The following is a 27630-nucleotide window of genomic DNA, read 5'->3' as shown; positions in this document are numbered from 1 at the left end:
GGTTGCAAGCCATTTGAGGACAGGGAGCCATAGTTATCTATCTATCTTTATCTATATCTATATCTATCTATCTACCTATCTATATGCCTAAGGCGTATGCATCGCTACTCCCATGCTCTCGCGAGAGTTCACAAGCGAGCTGCCAGCAGAGGGAGATGAAAATGCTGGTGGACAGGCTTATGGATGAGGCAGGAAAGATGGCAGGGGGAAATGGTGATGGGTAGTTGGGTGGGCAGGGCAGTGGTGGTGGGAGGGCGGGGAAGGAAAGAAAACAGCGGTGGATGGGCAGGATGGAGGGTGGAGAACTAGAGGCACAGATGCTCTGCACCCGGCCCAGCTAGTCAATGTATATAATTCTCTTAAACGTACCTGTCACTAACCCCATGCATGGCAGCTCTCGTGAGAGTTTGCGAGCAGCTGCCGATAGCGATGGGGACAGGCAAGAGGAAGAATATGGCGGAGGTGGTGTTGGCCGAAGAAAACCACGGGCAGGAGGGGGCCGCGACTGGTGGGCGAGTGGCCCAGACCAGCAGCTGGATGCAGCCAGAAAATGGTGGGGGGTGCAGGGGTGGGAAAGAAGAAGAAGGGGGCAGGCAGGGAAGAGGAAGAAGGCAGCTGTGGGCGGGTGGGGGAAGAAGGCAACTCCAGGTGGGCAGGCAGGTGAGCACGGGGAGAAGAAGGTATCTCCGGGTGGGTGGGGGGAGAAAAAAGCTTTTGTGTTCTCAAAGCTTTTAAACCTTTAAAATGCTCTAAAAATGCCAAAACTGCTATAAAATTTTATCAGTGTGAAGTGAACACTGGCAGGCATGTCCTCCTAAGATTACAATGAGGGGGGGGGAAATATTTATATACCATTTACCATTTTCCCAAACAAATGTTCTCGAAGCAATCCACATCGTAAAATAAATGAGAATAAAGCTCCCTGACCCTAAAGGGCACAAAACCTAAAAAGAAACTTGAAAGTAGAAACCAGCAATAGCTCTTAATTGTGAGAAGGTTCACTTCTCCCAAAGTTGTTCACAGCCGTAGTGACTATTGCTGCATTTTCCTTTTCCAATTCTTATTGCAGCTTTCTAGATTAGTCACATGGGCAATCTCAACCAACTGCAGATCACACAACAGGAAGGATAATGTCACAGCACTACACAGCAAACCAGATTTGGTCCAAGAATGGTATCTGTTAACAGAACCGTTCTGGAGCACTGGCGGAATGCCCCAAGACTATTTTTGGGCTTGTGTGGGGAATTAGCGAGACTATCGTGAACAGTCTGTTACAATATCAATTTGTGCAAAGTTTTGGTCTGGAAAATGAAGACAGAAACATGGTACAATTAGATGTATTTAGGGATTTAGGAGTACAGGAAGAGTCAAATTGATTAACCAGGCAAGGAGGCAATAAAGTATGAGCTAATAGTGCTAATTTGGAATCTCACAAAGAGGCGTTTTAGCTTAAGGTTCAAATTATTACAGAATTAGCTCAGGGCTGGCTAAAGAAAGGGCCTGAAGAGCAGCTTAGAGAGAAAGGGGCAGGGGGATTTCGGAAGATAGGCAATTAGTAAGACCTAATCCAACATCTGGTGGTGCATTTGTCACACTTGTAGGATAGCGTGCGTTGATGGGTGTCTTTTCAGAGACAAGGCAGGAACAAGAAGATGCAAATGTGCTACTCCCAAGCCAGGAAACCAGGATAGTGTCTGGCTCCAAGAAAAATCCAGAGGTGGCCGGGTCTCTAGGGTCCAGTTCTGTAGGGCAGCCAAGTGTGGTTCATGGTTTGGTTTTGGAGACAAGTCCAAACTAGGATCCGAGCTGGAATCAAAGCTGGAGTCAAAGCTGGAGCTGGTGATATGGCTATAGCTAAAGCACACGCACACCATGTGTTGGTGTTTGGGCTAGAAATAGGCAAAGTCATGCATTTGGGCCATACCTAGATCACACCTCCTTGCTATTGAAACTGACATCCATGGCAGACAAAAGAATTCATATTGCTTGATTCAATCACTGGTAGGTGTGGTGTCAATGAGCAACAAAGTGGAATGGTTTGAACAACCTGTATGGGCTGGAGTGAATGAGTGAGGAAGCCCTTCCAAGTGAGGAGATAATTATTCTTTTGAAACCAACAACCATCCCCTCTGGTCCTTGCCAGACCCTTAGCACAGTGATAGTGGGGTGGGAGTCCTCAGCCTTATCTGAATTTCTGTGAAGACAACCAGATGAGGTGCAGTGCTCTGTCTTTAACTTGAGTCATCGCCCAGCATGGGCGACAACTCAACTTCTGGGAGCCCATATTCTGCTCCCAGTTTGTGTAGTGGAGGGTTGCTGAAGGAAAATGGTTGAGGACCTTGGAGTCTGCCCAATTGCCATCCTTCCTCTCTTGCTGCCACCTGTCTCCCTCAATAGTGCAGGTCCTGTGATCCTCAGGACCAACCCGTCTCCCTGAGAGGCAGCTTTAATGCACTGCAAGGTGCTCCCCTCCATAGACCTCAACCATCACATGCACCAGTTACTTCCTGTGGGGTCTGGGCACCTGGGAAACCAAGATGGAGATCCTTGCCTGAGCAGCTGCAGCAGTAGTAGAGCAGGGACGGGGGTGGACAGCGTGCATTAGTAGCAGTAGTCGTGCATTGATGGGGGAAGAGGACAAAAGCAAGCCAGAGTCCAGCCAGGAAACAGGCCCCACCCACTTGACTTTCAGGGAGCTGTGGCACCCCTAGAATTGGTGCCTGAGGAGGCTGTCTAGGTCTACCTAGTGGATGGGCCAGGCCTATTCATGACGTGCCAGGGAATAGTGCATTGAGGGCTATGCAATAGGGCACGGGTCCCCAACGTGTGGCCCTCCAGATGTTGCCAAACTACAATTCCCATCATCCCAGCCACAATAAATTATAGCTGGGGATGATGGGAATTGTTGTTCAGCAACATCTGGAGGGCCACAGGTTGGGGGCCCCTGCAATAGGGGAGTGATTTGGCTCCAGAAGATCTCGATGTATTAAGATGAAAGTGAGCTCTTGCTAAGCGGAAGCTCTGTTATCGTCTGTAAAGCTATCTGATTACCCCTGCCACTGATTCCCAAGCTAAACAAAGTGGAGAAGGACGCCTCTCCAAGATTTCAGTGGGCATGCTAGTTGGGATTTTCAGATTTTCAGTGGGCATGCTAGATTTCAGTGGGCATGCTATCTACATGTTCCATTTAAGGTCTGTCGTGATTTTGACACTAGAGGTAGGGGAGACTGCACTCTGCCTGCCCTGCAGCCAGGATGAACAGAGAGTGAGGCTCTACACACAAGCGGTGTGTAGAGCCAGAGCCAGGGAGGGTTCGGCGAAGAGAATGGGCTTAGCCCACTCTCCATGCAGACTATCAGCGCTGAAGCTCTGGGCGGCCGGATCAGCCCCTCACACAACTACCGGCTCTGTCATGGAGCTGGTGGGGGCTGCAAGGATCAGGGGCCCCCTGGCCCCGGGAAATCCCAGGATGCCCTGCACAAGTGCATGGGGAATTCTGGAGGGACCTCTGAGGCCAGGAGGCTGCTTGTTGCCTCCTGGTCGGGGGTCTACTCGTGTGTCGCCACATGCCACGGCAGCACACGATTAAAAAAAAACCAAAGTTAACGGAGCGCTTGCTTTGTTAACCTCATTTAAGGGGAGGGGGAAATAAGCAGGCTAGCCACCGTGGAACCACCGGGCTCGCCTGCAAGCCTGGTGGTTCCGACGATCACTAGAAAGCGGGCTAGGCTCCCTTAGCCCACTTTCTAGTGATCGTGGGAATAGGCTCAGTGTTTACAGTATCTGGAAGCCAAGCCAGCATGTGCAGGAATGATGGCCCCGCCCCCAAGATGGCTCCGCCCCCCCTTGTGTCCTGTATTTGGGCAACAGAATGTCAGCAGCCCCAGGGTTGGGCCAGGAAAGGATATAAGGGACATGTCTCCACTTTCTTTGGATCCTACTTTGAGGTCATCCCCCACCCACCCCTGAAACTCCTGGGACTAACCAGCAGAGAAACTGAAGTTTGCTTTATGGCAAACCGGCAGGCCCGTGTGTAATTATTTGCCTAGAGAATTACATGATTATATTACAAAATGGAGATCTCTGTGTCATTAGGAAATCTCTCCAAAGGCATTATTTTATAAGGGGGAGCATAGAAACCACCCGCATAATAAGCCATTCCTCAAATCCAGATTGCTAATTAAAGCCATATATTATCGTCAGCTCCCCTATTGGTATGGAAGCACAGCTCTGCCTCATTAGATGGTAATAAATGCCTTTTAAAGAAAACTTAGCAGAAGCAGAAAGTTGCAGGGAACTTGGTGAGAGAGAGAAATGATAGACTTCCTCCCCTACAACCCCCACTCCCAATCGTCACACCCCCACACTTGTTTCTGTTGTAAGTTCAGTAGAACGTTCGTTGAACATGTCCATGAGTTTGGGCAAATAAACCAGATCATTCCGAAAGAGGGGACGTGTGCGAATTTTAATATGCTTTTGAATTACAGACACTGTATGGTTTTCTGTTCGTCTACCAAAAGGCCTTTGTCTGCATGAAGCACCTGAAATGCAAGGCAGAGATCAATGCTCAGAAAGACGGGTTGCAGAATCTTCCCTAGGGAGAGCCTAGCTGCCTACAGATTGCAGGAAAAGGCTCTTTGCCAAGAACTACAAACTCAACTGGACTCAGCACTCCTAATGTTGTAAAGCTAGCCCGGGGTTTTTAATTCATCTTGGACATGCCCGATAACATGGCACCCATGAGGTCCATTAACCCTTCTTCAGGATGATTCACAAAGCTGCGTTCAGAAGCAAAATGAACTCTTCTCTCTGGACACAGGGAGTTATTTATTTTCACATTTATATCCCGCTCTTCCTCCAAGGGGCCAAGAGCAATGGACATGTTTCTCCTCACAACAACCCTGTGAGGTAGGTTAGGCTGAGAGAGAAGTGACTGGCCCAGAGTCACCCAGTGAGTCTCATGGCTGAATGGGGATTTGAACTCGGGTCTCCCTGATCCTAATCCAACACTCTAACCATTACATCACACTGGAAATGTAAAAACCGATAGAAACAAAGGAGGCATATTGCTAAGTTGACCTCCAGCTGTCAAACAAACTACTCAACATTTCAGCCACCTTTACTGCCGAGTCGTCATTGGGTCGTCTGCTATCCCCTGCTGACTGAGCAAAGAGGTGCCTTTTAAAGTGGTGATTCTCTTATATTTAGTAGGAGAGAGCAATTGGCCCTATCTAACCACAACACATCGTTCCAGTGGTGGTTGCTGGTATCTGCCTTATGTTACGACAGCAATGAATGCACCACTGAGAGGCCTTGAAGGCCAAGCTGAAGACAGATCATCCTGGAGAGAATCTATCTCTGCGGTCGCTAAGAGTCGACACCGACTTGACGGCACCTAATCAATCAATCAATCAATCAATCACCAATATTTAGCCGTGCTCCTGCCAGCTGTTGGTGGCCACCAGCAGCTTTCCCAGAATCCCCTGTGAATGTGACAGTGGTGTCATTCTGTAGCGGGGATTCTGGGGGAAACATAGCAGCCAGGAGGAATCCCAGCATGGCTTGCGCAAAACCGGCAAGAAAAAGATAAACAGTTGGTGGGGGAGCAGAAAGCTCAGTGCTTGAAAGCACCAAACCTTGATCAGTTCTTAGCTAATGTTCACAGGGGAGCAAATTCATTTCAGCGCCAGCAATCCTACTAAAAGGACTGTGCAATTAAGTGAACTTTACATTTTCTAATTTTATACCTTTCAATTACAGGTGCATTTTACACTTACATCTTAGATGAACACCGTCACCGTGCCTGGGGAAAAAGAACCTAGCATTGAATTTAAGGCATTAGAACCTCCTTCCACCTGAATGATACCACAGGGCCCTACTATTCTCGCCGCACTTTTTTCACAACCCCTCATTTAAATTAATTAAACTGCATTTCCTGTGGCCATTAATCACTCAGTATTTGTTAATCTAATTACTACTGTATTGATCAATGGGCGGAATAATGATTTGAATAACTGAAATTAAAATTAAGCTATCCAATTATTAATAATAAGGATGCTTACTAAGTGGGAGTGGAATTGAAAGGCTTGATTAATTCGAGGCGATCCTGGTGGAGTTTGGAGAAAGAGAAGGGGATTTTTCAGCTGCAGTGTGAGAACCTGATAGTATAAAGCAGCTGCCCTTTTGTTGAAGGCCGTGAAAGCACCTGATTGCTCCCCATCTGTTTCTTGGAGGTAGACTGCTCCTGCTCATTGAGGATCCCTTTAGTTATGCTGGAGCCACCTAACGGCACAGCGAGGAAATGGTTTGACTACCAAGCCAGACGTTGCCGGTTCGAATCCCCACTGGTATGTTTCCCACCTATATCAGACAGCAGCGATATAGGAAGATTAGGAAGATGACGAAAGGCATAATCTCATACTGTGTGGGAGGAGCCAATGGTAAACCCCTCCTGTATTCTACCAAAAACAACCACGGGGCTCTGTGGTCTCCAGGAGTTGACACCGACTCCATGGCACACTTTACCTTTAGTTATGCTGAATAGCTGTTGTCAGGCTTTTCCACTATGGTAAATACCTTTCTAATTAAGCTATTTAACCCCTTGCCATCCCATCTCTCATGTTTGTCTGTCAGCCCATGCTTCCCCCCAACCAAGCTTTGAGTGGAGGTTTATGAAAAATAAGCAAATGTGGAGGTTTATGAAAAATAAGCAAATAAGCAAAAAATGCACTCGTTATGGGATTTGGAATTGCTTTGGCATTAGCCTGTTGCTTGGCTGAGCCAATGGCATCTTTGGAGCAGGGATCCAGGAGGGGGCCAAAAGGCCCACCAATGAATTAAGACCTTGGACAGCTCACTCAAGAGATCAGTACCTTGGAGAGCTCCAAGTGGAGCCAGGATTATCTCACTAGAGCAGGCTCAGTTTTGGAGCTTAGAGTTTAGGTCAGGGCTGAACAATTTTGGCCCTCCAGGAGGGTGATTGGACCTACAACTCCCATCATCCCCTTGGAGTGTAGCTACCAGTCTGTGTAGACGATACTGAGCTAGAGGGACCAATGGTCTGACTCAGTAGATGGCAGCTTCCTATGAAGCAGAAGTCTGCCCAGGCTGTAGACTTGAATAAAGCATTCCCTTGCTGCAGCTACTCAGACTGGACTTGTTTGTTGCTGAATGAATCCCAACCACTTCCCAGGACCTTTGGGTGCAAACAGGGCTAGCCCGTCCACTAGGCAAACATAGGCAGTCGCCTAGGGTGCCAGTTCCTGGGGGGCACTGCAGCTCCTTGACCGTGTTCCCTCGAACAGGGATTCTCAGAAGTTGTTGACTACAACTCCCCTAATCCCCAGCCAAAGACCATCGCAGCTAGGGATGCTGGGAGTTGTAGTGGACGACATCTGGGAATGCCTGTTAGAGGGATGGCTCCCTGGGCAAGTGGGCAGGGTCTGCTCCTAGCTGGTCCCTGAATTTCTTCCCCTGCCCTCGGTGTGATCTCTCCCTGCCCCTGCCCTGCCTTGCTCTGCTCTGTTACTGCTATGGCTGCTCAGACCGATGCCTCCATCCTAGTTTCTCAAAGGGCCAGACCCAAACCAGGAAGCAAGTAGAGCAGGCAATGACCCACTTGGCTTTGGTGGGGTCTGGTTGGTTGTGGAGAGAGGTGGGTTGGCCCTGAGGATCTCAGGGCCTGCACCGTGGAGGGGAGGGAAGTTGTGGCCAGAGAGGAAGGGCAGACAAGGATGTGCTCCAAGCGCCTCAACTTTTTTCCCCATCCCAACCCACTGATCATCCATGCATGCTGGATGGATGATCTGGCGAATGAGCAGCCTGCATGGCTCCCGTTAAAGCCAGGGCGCTGCACATCTCAGCTAGTGTGGGGAGCTGCTCTTGTGGCAGCAAGCACTTTGCTAAGCAGGGTCCACACTGGTTTGAATTTGGATGGGAGACTACATGGGATCACTGCTGTAAAACATTCCTCTTAGAGGATGGGGCAACTTTGAGAAAAGAATCTGCACGCTTGGGTTCCAAGTCCCCTCCCTGGCAGCATCTCCAAGATAGGGCTGAGAGTGACTCCTACCTGTAACCTTGGAGGAGCCACTGCCAGTCTGGGTAGACAATACTGAGCTAGATGGACTAAGGGTCTGACTCGGTTTAATGAAGGTGGCTCCTGGGGTAGAAGAGAGGCTCACTGTCCCTAACGAATGTGTTTTGATCAAACTCCCCTTGGGGTTTTTCCAAATGTAGAAACTCCACTGATACACTCCAGGACAATGTTTAGCTTTATGGACCTCCTTGAGTTGTCAGCCTGGACCAATAATGCTCTGATTAACATTCAGAGAATCTGGTTATTCGGCAAGAGGGAACCACTTCCCGATTTTAAGGGGAAGACGTGGCAATATGGTTCCATTTTAGAGATTCATATGTTGCATCCCATTCATATTTGATTATGTTTTCTCTGCTGGGACTATTAAAAGGTTATGACGTTCCCGTTGTTTGGGCTTCTTCTACAAAGTCTGCACGTGAGATGAGATGCATCAGTCTTGGCAGTAACATCACTGTGAGCACATTCAGATGGAGCCGTTATGCTTTCATTGGGCAGAGAGAGCATCAGTTCCACACTTTCATTGGGCAAATGCTCAGGAGGTGGAGCATGAGATGAGCAGACAGGACAGGACCCACTGGGAATTTCTCCTGCACAGCCACCACTGAAGCAAAGTGGGGGTTCACCCAGACTCCCACCCAGAGGAAACCCAAACGGAGGAGGTATCTGCCCCAGCCCAGATCCTGCTGTCAGCCCCCCAGATCCTTTGGATCTGGAGTGGCTGGAGCTGCTTGAACCCTCAGAGGAGCCATGGAGAACTGTTGATTTGATGACCTCTTCGTGAGGCTCCTACCTCTGCTTTCAGGGCCGGCCTGTCCACTAGGCAGATCCAGGCAGTTACTTAGGGTGCCTAGTTCTTGGCATGACCCAAGCCATGCAGAGGCCCATTGCGCAGGCACAACTGCCTCCAAAGTGGCTGCCACGCTGGGGGAAAGGCCAAATGGGTTGGTTTTAGATGGAGGGGGGGAACCTCCACAGGACCCCCCCTCCACCTATGGGAAGCACCCCAGAAGGGGTAAATTAAAAAAAAATAAGAGAGCTCACGAACCCCCCGGGTCAATTTGAACCACTGGGGTTTGAGCGGGTGCCAGACCAAACTGGTCCAGTCCAGTTTGGGTCTGGTTCGGACTTGAAGCGGACTCAAACTGGACCAGACTGTCTGGTTCTGTGGACACCCCTAGTCCCTGCCCCTTCCCTGCTTCCCTCCATTCTGTTACTGCTGTCGCTGCTCAGGCGGGAGCCTCCATCCTGGTCTCTCAAGTGCTGGACCCCAGTTGGGAAGTAAGTGGTGCCCACAACAGTGGGTTTGGCTCCAGTAGGGCCTGGCTGGTTGCAGAGGGAAGCTCCTCTCAGTGCTGGTAAGAGCTGCCTCTCAGGAAGACCCAGAGTTTGGTTGGCCCTGGAGATCTCAGATCCTACACTGCAGAGGGGAGGCAGGTAGAGGCAAGAGAGGGAGGAAAAGCATCAGGCAGGCTCTGAGCTCCTTGCTGCATTCTATCCAGGGGCTATTCACACAAGCAGGCAAAACTGGGCTAAGGAAGCCCAGCCCGGGTTTGCCAGTGTGGGAGAACCACTGGCAGCAGTGCAGCAGCAAATCCTGTAGGGAGCCCCAGTGATTGACCAGGGTTAAGGGCATGAGCACGCTCTTACCCCTAGCTAACTGATTGTTTGTTGGCGCCGCATAGCTCCATGTGGCACCCACACACAAGTAGCCTCCCTAACTGCATATGGAATCCCCACTGCCCAATCACCATGGTGCTTCTGCTCTCACAGGCTCCTCCTCCCTATCTGCATATGGAAACACCACTGCCCAATCAGGTGCTTCTGCTCATGAACTCTCGTGAGAGCTGCCACACATGGGATTAGCCACGGGTACGCCTTAGAGAATTATATATATAAATTGTGCAGATGTGTTCAAAGAACACAAGCCGCCTGGTTTCAGGGGCCACTAAGAGGATGAAAGCAGTGTGAAGGGGGCTGTGCCAGCCCCCGCCCCCCACAATAATGGGGGATTGGTAGAGTGGTGGGGGCCTATTTCCTGCACTAATCAGTGATTCCACCCAGGACACAGTTTCTGGGACATTTCTGGGATGCAGGCAGGAACAAAGCTGGCACAAGCTCATCTTCAGCAGAGAAATTTACCGGGCACCATGAAGGGAATTCTCAGCATTGGCTCAAAGGCCTTGGACACAAAGGAATAAAAGGAGGAGGAGAAAAATTAAACCAAATCTCCACATTCATGCCTGAGAGCAACTGGAGAGGAGGCCTTTATCCACCTTGAGAGAGAAATGGTGCCCTGCTGCCATTTGAGAAAGGGATCATTTTTCTTGGAGCACAATATTTCAAGGAAATCAGCGGTCCCTTAATTACCCCTTGGTCTTCTCTCAATAACCAGGTGCCGCTAAAGGGAAAGAGAGCCCTGCCAAAAGGTTACTGGAGAATAATTTTTGTCAGTCATAGTTATTTCTGATAATAGTCCAAAGTTCAACAGCATTCATATTGCTACTCGGGCTTCAATTGATTTTGCTAAAGTTCACACTGGCACTTCAAGTCCATGGCCAGAGAAATTGCATCCTGGGGACCTTCCCGGAGGATTCTTAGCATTCCAGACATGTAACCAAGGACATAGCAGTTCTTGGCGGCTGCAGAGACATAACTGGACCAGCGGCGGGCTGAGAGTTGGTTTCCCGATTACCGAGTAAATACCTAGCAGTAATTACAACTTTAAATTCTAAGTGGTGATCTATAGTTGTAATATCGCATGTATAGGCGAGAGGGGAGAGTTTGCGGCCATCGGGGAGCAGAGTGTTGGCAGAAGAATTAGATTAGTGGTGAAATGAAGGCAAGGTGGTGGAAATGAAAAATGAACAGCGCCTTAACCAGCAGTGCACGGCTGACTTGACCTAGCGCCCTGTCAAACTGGGATGTATCGTTGCCCCATCCAACTCCCATTTACTAAGCGAAAGATGGAGTTCATCTCGAATCAAAGTGAGCTGCCGTGACATCCAAATGGACCTCATCATCATAAAAAAATTAATACGACCCAGTGAGCACAAGCAGAATATCAAGCAACTGGCAAAAAAAAAGGGGGGGGGTCTCCAAGAACCGCCAATGTCAGATCACGCAGATAGGATGGAGCAATGTATTATCTTGGCCACGGGCCACGTTTTCTGCAATTCTGCACTTTGTGGCACATGCACAGTGCCCAGTCAGGCGGAACCACAAAGTCAGTTCAGGCCTATTGATGAAAGGAGATCTCCTTGGCTTCTGCTGCTACTACAACAACTACTATTTAACTATCACTTTTTCCACAAAGTTGAGAGGAGAGCTGGTCTTGTGGTAGCCAGCACAACTTGTCCCCTTAGCTAAGCAGGGTCCACCCTGGTTGCATATGAATGGGAGACGATGTGTGAGCACTGCAAGATAGTTTCCTCGGGGGATGGGGCTGCTGTGGGAAGAGCAGAAGGTCCCCAGTTCCCTCCCTGGCAGCATCTCCAAGATAGGAATCCAAGAGAGAGAATCCTGCCTGCAACCTTGGAGAAGCCACTGCCAGTCTGTGTAGACAGTACTGAGTGAGATGGACCAAGGATCTGACTCTGAATATGGCAGCTTCCTATGTTCCTATGTAAAGTTCACAAAGCAGTTTACATAGAAAAATAATAGTAACTAAAGATGGCTCCCTGTCCCCCAAGGGCTCACAATCTAAAAAAAGAAACATAAGATAGATACCAGCAACAGCCACAGGAGGGGTGCTTTGCTGGGGATGGAGAGGGCCAGTTGCTCTCCCCCTGCTAAATATAAGAGAATCATCACTTTAAAAATTGCCTTTAATTTAAAAAGTGACTGATAGTTCTGTCATTCCTTTCTTGGACCAGAGCTGGATAGTGACCCATAGGCTGAATATTTCATTTATAGATTATTTCTGAGCTGATTTTCTTCCAATGTATCCAAAGTGTGATACGACCTTAAAAGGGCAAGATGTACCCGTTAAAATTGCATAACTGACATTACTCAAAAATCTCCAACAGTAACCAAAAGAAAACACAAACAGCTGAATGGTCAGGAAGCAGCAATTAAAACCAAACCCAGGAAAATAGCGGGCTAATCAAAGGCCTGTTGCCAGCGCTGGCACACAGATCTCAGGAAGTGCAATGGTGTGGGAGAGGCTGGTTCCTGGGGACTAAGGTTCCAAGGATGCCACTGCAGGGCGGAGATTCCACAAGGGCTATGGCCTGGTGTGGTGGCCCAGCAGAGCAAAGGGACATTTGGAACACAGGCTTGTCCCACCCCTGGGGCCCTCTGACATCTCCTTCCCCCTCCAGCTCACTGCCCAGGAGCGCCTCATGCTGCTAGCCACTTCCAATAACCATTTGCCTGTCTCGTTCTTTGCTACAGCCTCCTCTTCCTCCTCCTCTCCTCCTCTGGTCTGCCAGCTGCTCTGGCTGCCTGCTCTTCCTGCTTCCAGCAGGAAAGCTGAAAGCAGGAAGAGAGTGAGGGCAGCCAGAGAGCTCTGTCCTGCACCTGCTACTGCCGTGTCTCCTCTTCTCTTGCCACCTTCCTGCCCACCAGGAGGAGGAGGAGAGGTGGCAGTGGAGGAGAAGGAGGAGCAGAAGAGGAGGACGAGGAGGACAAGGAGGAGGACGTGGTGGTGGTGGTGGAGGAGGAGGTGGCAGTGGAGGAGGAGGGGAGGGGAGAGGAAAAGAAGAAAAAAGTGGTGGAGGAGCCGGAGGAGGAGGAGAGGAAAAAGAGGAAGAAGTGGTGGCATAGGAAAAGGAGGAGGTGGCAGTGAAGGAGGAGGAAAAAGAGAAGGAGGAGGTGGAGAGGAAGAGGAGGAGGAGGAGGAAGAAGAGGAGGAGAAGGAGAAGGTGTTAGTGGTGGTGGTGGAACAGGAGGAGGAGGCAGTGGAGGAGGAGGAGGAGAAGGAGAAAAAAGAGGAGAAGAAGGATGAGAGGAAGAGGAGGAAGAAGAAGTGATGGTGGTGGAGGTGGCAGCAGCGGAGTTGGAGGAGGGGGAGTGGAGGGGGAGGAGGCAAAGGCAAAGGCTTTGTGACCACTCAAAAATAAAATGTAAAAAAAATTATGTGGCACCATTTCAATCATTTCTCATTCCAGCCATACGTCAAACACAGGCCTCCTCCAACTTTGTTATGCCACTGGGACTTGGGATTGGGTCCAGTGTTGGTCCAGCCTCCTCAGGGTCAGACAGATTTTCTATACGGGGTGGGGATCACGAAGCATCATGCTTCCAACGTGGAACGATGCTGCATCACCGGGGACCTTGTGAAGTGAAATGGCAGCTGCCAGTGCTGGTCCCAACCTCCCTCGCCATCCAAGGCAGGCATCATCAGGCCTCTGCTGTGGGCCCAGCCAGGCACTGGCCAGCTACAGACCCTTCGTCCCAGGAGCCGGGTCTGACAGTGAGCTGAACCAAAGCTGGTCCTCTCACGACACAACAGACTTTCCTCACCGCCACATCCAAATGCCCTTTGCTGATAGCAATCAGAAATGCAACATCCACGGTATGATGAAAATAGAACTTTCCCCATTAGTAATTACTTTTGATTTACTTGCAATAAATACACTGCTGTATTTTTTCCCCTTTCCAATAATTGAACTTATTTATTTTTAACAAGGATTAAATGTCCTTCTGGTGCCTGGAATGAATCGGATTGCCTGTAGGGAATCAATACCAAATCACTCACAGCTGCGCGCTCTCTCTCTCTCTCTCTCTCACCCCACACACACAGGCTTTGTGAGGTCTGCAAGTTTAGGATGAAACCAGACTTTGCACATGTCCCAGGGAAATCGGAGCTGGTCTTGTGGTAGCAAGCATGACTTGTCCCCTTAGCTAAGCAGGGTCCATCCTGGTTGCATTTGAATGGGAGACTCCATGTGAGCACTGTAAGATATTCCCCTTGGGGGGTGGAGCTGCTCTGGGAAGAGCAGAAAGTCCCATGTTCCCTCCCTGGCATCTCCAAGATAGGGCTGAGAGAGATTCCTGCCTGCAACTTTGGAGAAGCCGCTGCCAGTCTGGGTAGACAATACTGAGCTAGATGGACCAAGCGTCTGACTCAGTATATGGCAGCTTCCTATGTTCCTGTCCTTTTTTCATCATTCAGCAACTAAATGGTGCCACAACTACCCTCTAAGGATTAGGGCTTCAGAGTAATAATGTAGTGAGCTCATGAACCCAGAAAACTTCCTGATATTGAATCAGACTATTCATTGGTCCATCTAGCCCAGTATTGACCACACCAGGGCTTCAGAACTTTGGCCTTCCTGCAGATGTGGGCCTACAGCTTCCATAACCCCTGACTATTGGCTGGGGATGGTGGGAGTTGTTATCATCCCAAAACAGCGGGATGGCCAGAGTTGTGGGGCTCTGGTCTGCACTGATCAGCTGCAAATCTTCTGGGTTTCAAGCAGATCTTCTTTTAAGATACAGCCATCCCTTGCCAACCGCAGTTTCCCCAGCCCTGGTTTTGAGTATCTGCGACTGGGAAATTGAGTACAGTCTTGCCAACTCCAACCCAAGTAGCCAAGGTTGGTGGGGGCTTTTTTAAAGTGTTGGGAGGGTAGTGATTTTGTGGAGTTCAGAGGTTCAATCTGCTCATTCCTCTGGCTGACGCTTGCCGATTTAAAGTGCATTTGAGTGCTTTGTGGGGGGATTCAAAAAATGTCCAGAGGTTCAATCTGCTCACTCCTCTTGGTGACTCTTGATGATATTAAGGGATTTGGGGGTCATTTTTGCCCCAAAGATTTAGCATTTCCCCTTTATTGCTTGGTGTTTTTTGCAATCACGGTTCCCCTAACCCCCGCATCCCATAGTCTTTAATGCCTCACCAACCGCAAATTTGCCAACCATGGGGTTTTGCCGGAATGGAACACTCACAGTTGGTAAGGGATAACTGCACTCTTTCTATAACACACCAAAGCCAGAATATTTATATATCTGTTCGCTTCATACATTTGCATAGGCTCCAACGGTCTCTAATTATCAGGGACTTTTCTGGAAGCTGTCCCTGGTAAATCACTGTCCCTATTTTTACCTCTTCAAGTGGATGCCTTGTTCAGTCTTTTTCATGCGAGTTGCAAGAACTGTCATTCTTCAGGCTTCAACTCCCTCCCCAGAGTCTCTAGAAAGGAAATCTTCAAGTCAGTAGGTGGCTGCATCATCTCTCTAGCGGACAGGAGTGCAATGATCATGGGACGGAGCCTTCTACCGAGCCAGACCCTAAAGAACATGATTTTAGCCACTTTATTGATCCCTGGGTGACAATCTCGCCAAAACGTGAAGCAAGCACCATTTTGTGAATTCCAAAATTCCGAAATTTTCCCACAATTAATTTTGATAATTTGAAATTAATCACAACTTTCCCGATACAATTTTTGGAAAAAGAAAAGTTGCATTTGGATTTTACCCATTTTTATGGATTTCGCACAATTTTGGGAAAAATCTGAATTTTTGAAGCCGAATATGCAAAGGCCACTGTCAGTAGAGCCTTGACAGTAGAGCCTTGACAGTAGAGCGTTGACGCTCCATTCAAACTCTGCAGGCATGCTGGAGTGCCTCGCAGTTCTCAAGGGCTGCTGGGCTGGATGGTCAGGCTCAGGACTGGCCACTCCCACTTCACCCACCTCCACCACAGGGGGGGTGTTCAGCTCACCCCACACCCACACCCACACCCCATTTTAGCACATGGTGGCTAGAATTACCAGGTGGCAGAGGTGATCTCACAGCCTCATGACAGTGGGGGGATCTCACATCTCACTCTTGGCAGCCCTGAGTATAGGGCTGGGGGCTGGACATCCACCAGAGCATGGATTCTCAATGTTGGGTCCCTAGACGTTATTGGACTTCAGCTCCCATAATCCCCAGCCAAAGTCCACTGGGGGTGGGGATTATGGGAGTTGAAGTTCAATAACATCTGGGGACCCAAGGCTGAGAATCCCTGCACCAGAGGACTGGAGGATGTATATATGTATTCTACTATTTACTGTGTTTTTATCCCGCTCTTCCTCCAAGGAACCCAGAGCTGCTGTGCTCATGGTTCTGTTTATCCTCACAACAACCCCGTGAGGTAGGTTAGGCTGAGAGAAAGGTGACTGGCCCAGGGTCACCCAGTGAGTTTCATGGCGAAGTGGGGATTTGAACTCGTAGCTCCCTGGTCCTAGCCCAGTGCTCTAACCATTACACCACCCTAGCTCTCTGGATGTTGCTTCATTAAAGAGCAGATCCCAAGTGAGCCTTGAAGGAGCCCTGCCTTCTGATTGAAGTTCCACCCCTTTATTTTTATTTATTGTTAAATTTATATACTGCCTTTCATTAAAAACAATCACAAGGCCGTTCACATAAGCGGTTTATAAATGTAATAAATAGATAGATAGATAGATAGAAAGATAGATAGATAGATAGATAGATAGATGACAGTTGTGTTTTTAACTACCTGAAGGAGCTGGAAAGTCTTTCAGGGCAGCCCCATGTGCAATGCACTGCAGCAGTCTAATCTGGAGGTTACCTGAATATGGATAGCCCTGGCCAGACCACACTCAGCTATCTTCAAAGATAAAACCAGTGTGGCTTTGGCTCAGAAGAACCTCCAGTTAGAAATGGTCCTCACCTACCGTTTTGCTGAGCAATCTACTAATTATTGTATTGAAGCTTACAACCTGAAGCAGGCAGCCTAGGCTTCAGGGTTGCCTGGATTCACAATGAATCCGTATATTTTCATGCCTTGTGTAAGAAGGTTTCAGAAAATAAAATCTTTTCCCCACTGAACAGCGGATGTCTGCATGACAGTTCAATCCCCAAAGATGTAAAAGCTTCGAAGAGCTGCCTGTTCCCTCCTGGCCCATGAATTACTCGCCACCACTCAACCTGCCTCCCAATGACGCTGCTAGGAAAACATGAAGACCAACCGCTCCTTGATGGCTGTGCATCACTCCCCAGCCAGACATCATCCTGCAAGTGCAAAATGTCCATGCCAGGAAAGACTAACACATCCGTAGAACCATCCCACACTTCTCAGCCACAAAGCCAAACCGTTCTCCAAACAAAGGGAGCCTCCATGTTCAAGAGTAGTATATCAGCTGCTGGAGGACTGTCAACGGGGGCATCATTTAATCTGGGCCTTGTTTGTGAGCTGCCAGAGGCAGCATGTAGCCAGTGTGGTGTAGTGGTTAGAGTGCTAGACTAGGACCGGGGAGACCTGAGTTCAAATCCTCATTCAGCCATGATACTTGCTGGGTGACTCTGGGCCAGTCACTTCTCTCTCAGCCTAACCTACTTCACAGGGTTGTTGTGAGGAGAAACTTAACTATGTTCTGGGCTCCTTGGAGGAAGAGCGGAATATAAATGTGAAAAAAATAAATAAGAATTAAAATACATTTAGTTAGGTGGCTCTTTAAAAGGAAGAGAAGGTTAAATAGGAGAGACAGGCTATGGTCTGGATCAGACCAGCAAGGTTAGTCATGTAAAGGAGTAAAAGAGATGGAGTCTGTGCAGAGGCGTAACTAGGGAAAATAGCGCCTAGGGCAAGCACTGAAATTGTGCCCCTGTCCAAACAGGAATGATGGGACTTGTAGTCAGCAATATCTGGAAATCCCCGTTAAAAGGAACACTGTACCATCTAGACATGGTTGTTGATCAAAACCTGAAAACATGAGCCATCTCTGTAAAAGACCTTGAACAACAGTCAGGAGCTATGCGAGGATTCCAAGTGTCATTTTCTCTGTCTCCTCTCATTCTTTTTTTAAAAACATGACTTTGTCCTAGACAGAGGATCACCTGCCCAAATAGCCACTAGCAAAATAGGGGAAGAAGAAAGTGGTGGTGGTGGTGGGGGTTAAATGATTCCTGCCAGCCTTTGTCTTATGATGACTGTTGGCTCATGATGGGGTATATGTGCATTCACCACACCAGTGCTTACTTTGACACCAAGAGGGAGGAGGATACATGAGTTTGCCACACTAGACAGAGGCATTTGCAACAGGAGCAGACAGCCAAGTTCTGCCAGGGCCAAAACCAGCCCCTGCCAGACTAAGAAATCATTGTAATTTGCCCCTTCTTGTCACAAGCAGCGTGCTGGTCTTTTATTATTGACTCTAGCTCTCAAATATCCCAGTCATTGATGGAAAATTCAGGGTCAATTTACAAGAGACACATTTTCTACATTGAAGTTTCTTCTGTGCAGTCGTTGTGCAGAAACCCACGTGTAGTGACCGCCAGGGGCATAGCAAGGTTGGAATGGGACAAGATGAGATTTTAAAATGGGCCCCCAGCCCCTCAAAGTCCAGGGCCTCCACACATCCCAGGCCCCCAAGGATTTATGTCTGATATTTCAAAATAAGTATGCTGCCTAGAAATACATTTCACTGAATACACACATGCACACTTCACAGTATATAGTGATATACATTGAGTACTATATATTTGTGCTACTTTTAATGCCTAGAACACACGAGCAACGCGAATTATTAAAATGGCCCCCTCGCTGCAGATTAGCAAAGGAGACTTTCAACCATGCAGGGTGAGCCTGTGTTTGTTTTCTCAGAATTCTGAACAAATTCAGTCAAGTTTGATTCCAGGAGGTTTTTCACACGAGGCTTTTAAAGCCCTTTAACACACCTCTCCTCCTCTGGAATGGAGGTGCTGCATTCACATGTTGGCCAGATTTACCCTGAAGTCCCTGCAAGTTATTGGGGAGCAGTTCACACACAAGAAAACCAAAATAAAATAAAAGCACCACACCTGCTTCACAGTTCTCACTCAGACCTTCTGGGTTGCAAAACAACTTGAACATAAGTGCATTTATAAATGAATGAAAGAAAGAATGAAATATTTGTTCCAGAAGTTTTTGTAATTTTCTGACATGAAACAAGCCACTTATAGGCCTTAGATAGTTTTGGTTTTTAAAGCCAGCACATTTCTCAGTCTGTTTTAAATTAAATATTCAGAGACTTCTCAGTCTCGCCCCACCACCCATATCAAAGCCCCATGGCAAGCAGATCCCTATATAGGGGGGTAACCACAAAAAGGAATTCACAGCCTACCTTGCAAAAGCTGTGCTGGATGGTCTGGTCTGCTGCAGGGAGCTCTGCCAGCCTCCTTCTGGGCTTGCTGGGGCCTGCCAAATTCAGGCTTCAGGGAGGCCTACTGGGAGGCCTCTCTGGAAGCCCCACCCACCCGCCGATCAGCTGAGAAGCCCCGCCCACCCACCGATCAGCTGAGAGGCAGGGAAAGAAGAGCTCTGCAGTTTGCAGGCTGCTCCCTCGCTGATCCTAGGCCGGAGCTGGAGGCAAGCGGCTGAGGGGCCCCCCTGGGGCTGGGCAGGGGGGCAATGGGGTGGGGGTGGCAGGAACTGGCGTGGCGCCCCCACCTCAGTGGTTCCTAAGGCACGTGCCCTGCCTGCCCCCTCCCTAGTTCCGCCTATGAGTCAGGGTGGTGTAATGGCTAGAGTGTTAGAGGACCGGGGAGACCTGCTTTAAAATGTCCAGCTAGCTCAGAAATGTCTAGCCAGACCGGCAGCGGCTTCTGCAAGGTTGCAGGCAGGAGTCTCTCTCAGCCCTGTCTTGGAGATGCTGCCAGGGAGGGAACTTGGAGCCTCGGATGCTCTTCTCAGAGCGGCTCCATCCCCTAAATATGTTAGATAGATAGATAGATAGATAGATAGATAGATAGATAGATAGATAGATAAGGGGGGGTATCTGACAGTGCTCACACGTGCAGTCTCCTGAGCACACACAAGCGCGCACACTCCCAAGTCGCACAAGCGACACACACACACAAACACAAGTGGGCAAGCAGAATCCCATGGCACTGGTCCCACAGGCAGTGGAACTGGCTGCTGTGGCATGAACGGCCAGGTCTCCCTGCCGGCATCTGTCAGTGGAGTATTGCTGAGCATGCCATGCTAGGTTGTACCTGGGGCGGGGGGGGGGGATGCAGGAGATGTAAAAAGTGCCTCTTTGCTCCGTTAGCAGGGGACAACATCCTCTGGGGACCCAAGCTTGAAAGCCCCTGGGTTAATCTTTTTTTCCTTGCCGCAATCAGGCAATGTGCTGAAATGCATCCTCCCCCCAATCTGTACCATTTGGATTTTTTTCCTCATTGGCTTGTCTTCTCCCCAAACCATTAAGCAGCCACCCCAGGATGGGAGCAAAGCACCGTGAAGGATGTGCGGATTTTCTTATTCCATCTCGTTATTGTTCCGTAGGGTAGCTCTGCCCTGCTCTCTGGTTCAACTCGGAGTCGTCTCAAAATTAACTTTGGAATTGGCACATGCACCGTTTGCTGCAGCTTTTGTGCGTGTCTCTCCCCCCACCTCCTTACAGTTTACTGATGAGCAGAAGCCTGTGTGCAAAATACTGCTTAAAATGCCTGCAACAGCTACAAAAAAAGGCCACGTGGGGTGGCCTCAGAATTCTTGGTTCCATGGAGAGCTAATCCTGGGGTTCTCAATCTTGGTGGCCCAGATGTGGTTGGACTACAACTCCCATTATCCCCAGCAATGTCTTAAACGATTTAATTGCTTTCGATTTTAATGAGATTGCTTTTACTGTATTTTGCAAAAGTTTAACTGTTTTTACTCTGTTTTATACTGTGTTTTAAATTTTGTACACCATCTAGCGCTCTCTATATATCAGGTGGTATAAAAAACAAACAAACATCTGGGGATCCAAGGTTGAGAACCATTGATCTAATCAATGTACATAGGAACACAGGAAGCTGCCTTGTACTGAGTCAGATCACTGGTCCATCTAGCTCAGTATTGTCTACCCAGACTGGCAGCAGCTTCTCTAAGGTTTCAGGCAGGTTTCACCCCTGATTCGGTCGACCACTCGGGGGGTCTGCGAGTTTTTGTGGTTTGTTTGTTTTTTAAATCTACACGTACCCCTTCAAGGGGAGTTGTCCACGGTGGCGGGGGGGGTCCCTTGGCAGTTCACCCTCCCTGCCCCCCATCCAGCCACCCTTATTCCTGAAATCGCCCTTTCAGATGCTCTTCAGCTGTTTTTTTGCCTTCCCCCCTCAGCGCAGTGGCCATTTTGGAGGCTGCCACGCCTGCACAATAGGAATAAGGGAGGCGGGGGGGGTTAAAAACACTTCACGAACCCCTCCCGGACCAGACCAGACCGGGGATTTAAGGGGGTGCCAGACCGAATTGGCCTGGTCTGGTTCGGGTCCAGTCCAGACTCGAACCAAACTGGACCAGCCGGTTTGGTGCACATCCCTACCTTCCATAGAAACGAGAAATATTTTGTTTCCTAGTCAAGATTCTCAGGGACATTTAATGTGACTAAATCCATATCGAACTGGCAGAAGTGGGGACAGAGGTGAAGCCCATCTCTTCTTATCCTAGCAATCAGTACCAAAGTGCGGAGGGTGGGCATAAACGCAAAAGGAGTTGCTGTTATTCAGGTCAGGTTTCTAGTCTGCCCCAAAATTATTTGTAGGGTTCCACAAATCTCTACAAATGGTAGATCTCAGCAGCCACTAGTTGCCGCCTTCAGAGATGGAGGAGGTACCTGAATCAGGCTCCTCGGGGAATACAGACTCCTGAGAAAGATGCCTGCCACTCAGCAGGGAAGCATCTCTGACTCTGCAACCAAAGTTCAAAGCTGACAAGAAATTCTGTCTTTAATAATTCAAAGAGCAAAAGGTGGGCTTGGGTGAAGAGTTCCTGGCTGCAGCCCGCAACGAGAAAGAAGACGGGAGATGCAAGCCATGAGCTGCCAAGTGGCTCGTGAAAAGAAGCATGTGAATATCAAAAGAGAAATGAAGATTCAAATTCATAAGCAGAGGGAGGAGAAAGCACAATTATTGCTGCCTAAAGCTCTTCATAGAGACTCGGCTAGGGAAGTGAAAATTGGCTGAAATTCTAATCAATTTGACTTGAATCTGGATGAATCGAGTGATTCAAATTAAACCACCCCTTAAAAGAGCAATTTGATTTGAATTTGAATCCTCAGGGGATGGAGCTGCTCTGGGAAGAGCATCTAGGCTCCAGGTTCCCTCCCTGGCAGCATCTCCAGGATAGGGCTGAGAAAGATTCCTGCCTGCAACCTTGGAGAAGCCACTGCCAGTCTGTGAAGACAATACTGAGGTAGATAGACGAATGGTCTGACTCCGTATATGGCAGCTGCCTATGTTCCTATGTTCCCCAGTCTCCTATCACAACGTTAATGAGCTGGCAAGGACCCAGAGGTAGGGTCGTTAACAGGAAGAGAAAATCTATCTTTTTCTCCCATTGAGTACTCCACACACCCATTCAGTACTCCACACACACCTCTCAGTCAGCCATTCCATCTTTTGTTTCTTAAAGATCGCACCTTGATTGGTATATGCAAACATAAACTTCTTTGTTGCACACAAGTTTCAGTCCCTGCAGTCAGGGCACCTGACTTATGCATTGCCCCAGAGCGTGAATTTGCCTATTTGTATCTCAGATCCAAGCACGTGTTTAGAATACTCAGGACACCCAGGGAACTGTCAGAATCTACCCTGGACCCAAGGAGGAAGGACCACTATATCACACTGGTTCTTCAGTCCTTCTTTAGGAAGAGAGCTGGTCTTGTGGTCGCAAGCATGACTTGTCCCCTTAGCTAAGCAGGGTCCACCCTGGTTGCACATGAGCGGGAGACTAGAAGTGTGAGCCCTGTAGGATATTCCCCTCAGGGGATGGAGCCACTCGGGGAAGAGCAGAAGGTTCCAATTTCCCTCCCTGGTGGCATCTCCAAGATAGGACTAAGAGAGATTCCCACCTGCAACCTTGGAGAAGCAGCTGCCAGTCTGTGAAGACAATACTGAGCTAGATAGACCTATGATTTGACTCATTGTATGGCAGCTTCCTATGTCCCTAAGTCTGTAAGTGGTCACACTGCGCCACTTGCTTCTTCCTTTTCCTACCTTTCTGCTCTACCCCTGCGAAGAAATCTGCCTGTGCACACCAACCAACCTGCACGTGCACCCAACGCACCGACAGACCAGGACCGGTAATACTACCCGTCTATCCCTTTAAATCTCCTCGCGCCTTTCTTTCTCCTCTTTAAGTCTACACCTGGGCCCTCTCTCGCAAATAAGCCTTGAGCTGATGCATTGACAATTCAGACCTTAAGCTAAAATGCCTCTCTGTGAGATTCTTGTTATTACTGCTAGTTTGAAAGTCACTATCCGGCTACATGTCACTGTCCCCTTTGCCAAGCCTGGCTGGGCTTACCGGGGCTGGCTTCAGAGCAGGGACGGGGAGGGGGGTTGAGCATCACTCTTTGCCTCCTCCATCCCAGGCTCCTCTCTCCTTGTGTCTTCCCCTCTCCGGGGACCCCTGACACTCACCACCAGCCAGCCTCTCATCCCTGGCTGGTTCCTTATATGACTCCTCACAGGCTATGCATCGCCCACCCCCAATTACGGGGCCAACACCCCTCTTTATTCCCTGTAATTGTCTACCCTTTACAGCTGATGCCAATGCTGCTCCCCCTTCTCCCTTCTCCTGCTCAGACCTTCTCCCTTTGGGAGGCGTGCTGCTGATGTTATCCTCACTGCTTCCCCTTCGGCTCTTTCATGGCTCTTCCCCTCCTCCGCTGGAGCTGAGTCCCTGCCCGTTGGCTGTCTTTCCTCCACTTCTCCCTGGCTGGCACCCATCCCTGTCTCCTCGGACCTCCTCACCACTCCATCCTTGAGGGTAAAGACAGACAGCCTCTCCGGACAGTCCCCTTTTTCTCTTCCTGTACTCCTTTTATCCTTAAATAAATCTCATGATATCATATTTCTGTCTTCCCATCATTTCCAGACCAAAACTTGGCACAAATTTATTCTGTAATGAACTGTTCCACTGCTGGCTCCCAACACCAGTCCAAAAGTACTATTGGTGTGTTTAGCTAGCATTCCAGAACAGTTTCATTAACAGTGAGGGGGGAGTGCCTGCCCACTCGCCCTCCCTTCTTGCTTCCACCTCCTTCCACTACTTTTGTGGCAACCTGTAATGACATCCTTATAGCTCACCACTGCGTGAAGGCAACAAGGAGAACAAGCATGTTCACTGGCTTTCCTTCCTGGCTGCTGCACCTCAGCTGCCACTTTTGTGGCAAGCTATAATGATGTTGCCATGCCATGCAGCAATGTCATGATAACTCACTGTGGAAGTGGTGGAGGAGGTGGTGACCAGGAAGGTCGACAGGTGACAGGGAGTGTGTGCTTGCCTGCCGGTTCACAAGATACACCTGCCCACATCCACTAAAAGTGAGCGATTGAGTTGTCAGGGATGCACGGGCAACTGAGGGCTCAGTCAGGCTGAACCTGTTGTGCCACTGAGATATGGGCTGGCCCTGCAAGTGATTTCACTTGCCCACAGTGGCATGACTGTATCACCAACTCATACTGGCTATGAAAAGTCATGACTTCACCATCTTCATTACACGAGCCCTGATTGGCAAGGATCATCCTTGTGATTAATTCAGGAAGGCAACACACAAATACAACTGAAACCATAACCACAATCCCCAAACTGCAGCTACAGAGAACAATTGTACTAGATTTTAAAAGATGAGTCTTTGCAAAAAAGGTTGCTCAGGACCAGGGATGTGCAAATCAATGTGCATTCGAATTGATCCAATTCGCATCTGGGCAATTCGAGTGATTTGGATTTGAACTGAATCACCCCTTAAAAGGGCAATTTGATTTGAATTTGATTCAAGAGTCATTTGGCACCTTTTTAAAACCATTCAGGACCCCAAAATGTATTTTCGGAATTTGGCTTGAATTTGAAAGGAATCAAAACATTTGTTTCATGCACATCTCTAATCGGGACATGGTTCTACCCCACTGCAGTTGCCACTTTCCGCTTGAAAATGGAAAGCAAATAATATTCAGTGCACATCAGAGGTGAAGCTGTATTGCATTTGAAACATATGAAACAAATTGCCTTAGATTTTCACTGCTGGTTCTTCTCATTTGTGCATCTGAAGAGAAGTCTTGATTCACCTTCTGTGCCTCTTCCCTCATATTGTAACCCCTCTCATCATTCCCTTCCAAACCATTTCCCCCTACCTTTTACTCTGCTCTCCAACAGAAGCCTCCGCATGCCGTTGATCAATTCCAACTTTGCTCAGACATTTTCTCTTCGCCAGTTCCCATGCCCCGCCCCGCCCCACCGGCCCCTTGAAGTCAATCTCAGATCTGTATTACATGAAGTGCAGAGCCCGGCTAGATCATTAGAAAGCAGCCGTGGGATTTGAGAGAGGCCTCTCAGAGCAGGAGACATGGATTGCACATCTTAGCCAGCCGGATGGTTGCCAAAACATATTTTAAGACATCAAAAGGAATAAAGAGAGAAGAAGCTGGAAATAACCACCCACATCGAACCAGCAAACCCTGCAATTGCTCTCTAGTGCCCAAAACAAAAACAAGAAATGGAAAGGGACTTCTGTGGCAAGGAAATGGTGTGATTAATGATTTATGAATGCTGATTGTCCATCACAAAGAATGTGTTGTGAAGAAACCTAGGTCATTTCAAGATCTGGACCTAATGGTGTTATGTGGGCCCCCTTGTTATAGGCCCAAGACAGACATGAAGGTGTGTATGTTGCTTCTTCTGTTAAGAAATCCTTGTTTATGCTCAGAGGCTCTCTCATCCTTGATACAGGAGGACCTCGGTATTCATGGGGGTTCTGTTCTCAGCTAGTGCCATGGATACCAAAACTGCAAATAGCAAGGCATTAGGGCAAGGGAAATCTGAGGGTTATGTTCCGAAAGGCAAGGAAATGTGTGAGGAACTATTTTTCACACACACACACACACACACACACACACACACAGAGCCAAATAATGTACCATGTTCCATGGTTCCCCAGTGTTCTAGCAATGCCCCCTCCCCAAAGTCTCCACTCTGCCATTTTTTGTGATTTTGTGATTTGTAAATTTGTGATTTTAATGCAATTTTTCTTTGAGAACGAGCCAAAAAATGGCAGCCAGAAATGACCTCGGAATGGAAGTCATTTCCAGTGACCCCCGATCCACATATTTAACCCCCCCCCTGCATTTCCCCCCTCACATATACCGAGTTTGGGTGCCAATTACCTGACTGCAGATAAGCAAACCAGCAGATGCCCGATCTGCAAGTAACAAAGCCCACCTGTATTTGTTCATGCTTTCTTTCTTACTGTGTGTCCAAGCTGGAGAAAACTTTATCTGATTAACTTCACCTGATGATCTCACACACCCAACACTTAATATGCATGACTCCAAAGCTCCTTCTAAATATATGACCAAAAAAGATATGAAAAAACATCTGTCTTTACAAGGAACTGAAGGTTTGTGCCCCTCACACACAAGACCAGCCCGCTTTAAAAACACAATAAACTTTGCAAGCACTACCTCCTTCATGAGTCAAGGTTGGGTTAAGAAGGGTTAAGAAGGCGATAAACTTTTCACAAAGAAAACAGTTGGCAGTTTTAAGATGCACAGAGGACAAGCAAGCTACTCTGTAAATAGTCTGCAGACAAATGGCCCCTGGGTGTGGTTTGAAAGGCTTATTTCTTCCATATTCATTGAGAACCTTGATTTTAAGCAGTGGACTTCTGGCCAAATTGCCATCTTAGAACACCACTGAGTGACCTGAACGTTGAAAAAGAGTCTGGTGGCACCAACAGTAGAGGTGCTGAACCCAGGTCTTAATGCTGAGCCCAACCACCATGAAGCCCCCAAACCAGAACCCCAGAGACTGTCCCTTTAAGGCTGTCTGTGCAGAGGCAACACAAATGGCTTCTGGGCATGTGCAGAGGCTGCCTCTGTGCCTCTGCCATGCAAACAGCTTGGTTAATACGGACCCTCACTTGCTTGGGCAGCGCCAGGGGTGGGGAGGCATGAGCAGCGTCGCTTTACATTACTTTTATTACTCCCCACCCTTCAGCTCCCTTTGATGTCGAACCGGTCCGCGTTCGAACTGCCGAACCGGTCTGTTTCGATACGAACCGGTTCTATATCGAACGGTTTGGGCACATCCCTATTCCTGAGGGCAGGGCTAGAATTAGTGGGGGGAAATGGCAAGGAAGGAGATTTAGGCCAAGCTTCCGGAAGAATGTCCTGATTGTAAGAGCTATTTGACCGCGAAACAGTCTGCCTTATGCAGTAACTAACAGTCTGCCTTATGCCTTCCTTGGCTGGAAGTTTTCAAACAGAGGGTGGACAGCCATCTGTCGGAGATGCAGCAGTTTCCTGCACTGATCAGGAGGCTGGACGAGAATACCTTTCCAACTCGAACATTCTCTGGAAGCCTTCACAATGTGGAACCTTCCCTCCCACTGTGACTGAGAACAAATATATTTGCCCTTAAGACCTCAGAAGTGGAAAAGTGGGCTATAAACCTGTTAAAGAAATGCGAGGCCAGTCTCCTGCTATGACAGAGAGTCCTACCTCCAGCCCTCACCGCAAGTGCCCCAATCCGCCAAGCAATTCCATTCAAGCCGAGAACCACTGCTAGGCTGTGAGAACCTTGCGAGCAATTATTCCAGACCGTTTGGGCTAGCAAGCAAGCCAGCGTT

General features: G+C 48.6%; 1 long non-coding RNA gene across 2 annotated transcripts in view; it reads right to left on the bottom strand.

The window, feature by feature from the left end:
- The window catches only part of LOC128338161 (uncharacterized), an 80124-nt gene extending 60878 nt beyond the window's left edge, over window positions 1-19246 (bottom strand). The window contains exons 1-2 of one of the 2 annotated variants that reach the window (XR_008312535.1): window positions 19147-19246; window positions 15144-15230 (exon numbers count right to left, since the gene is read on the bottom strand). This is a non-coding gene — a long non-coding RNA (uncharacterized LOC128338161). Of the gene's footprint in view, window positions 1-15143; window positions 15329-19146 lie in introns of both variants that reach the window. The other variant, XR_008312534.1, reaches the window with a different exon arrangement.
- Between the last annotated feature and the right edge of the window lie 8384 nt (window positions 19247-27630).

Source organism: Hemicordylus capensis, chromosome 15 (genome assembly GCF_027244095.1).
Source record: "Hemicordylus capensis ecotype Gifberg chromosome 15, rHemCap1.1.pri, whole genome shotgun sequence".
NCBI lineage: Eukaryota > Metazoa > Chordata > Lepidosauria > Squamata > Cordylidae > Hemicordylus > Hemicordylus capensis.
This window is presented reverse-complemented; position numbering and strand designations above follow the sequence as displayed.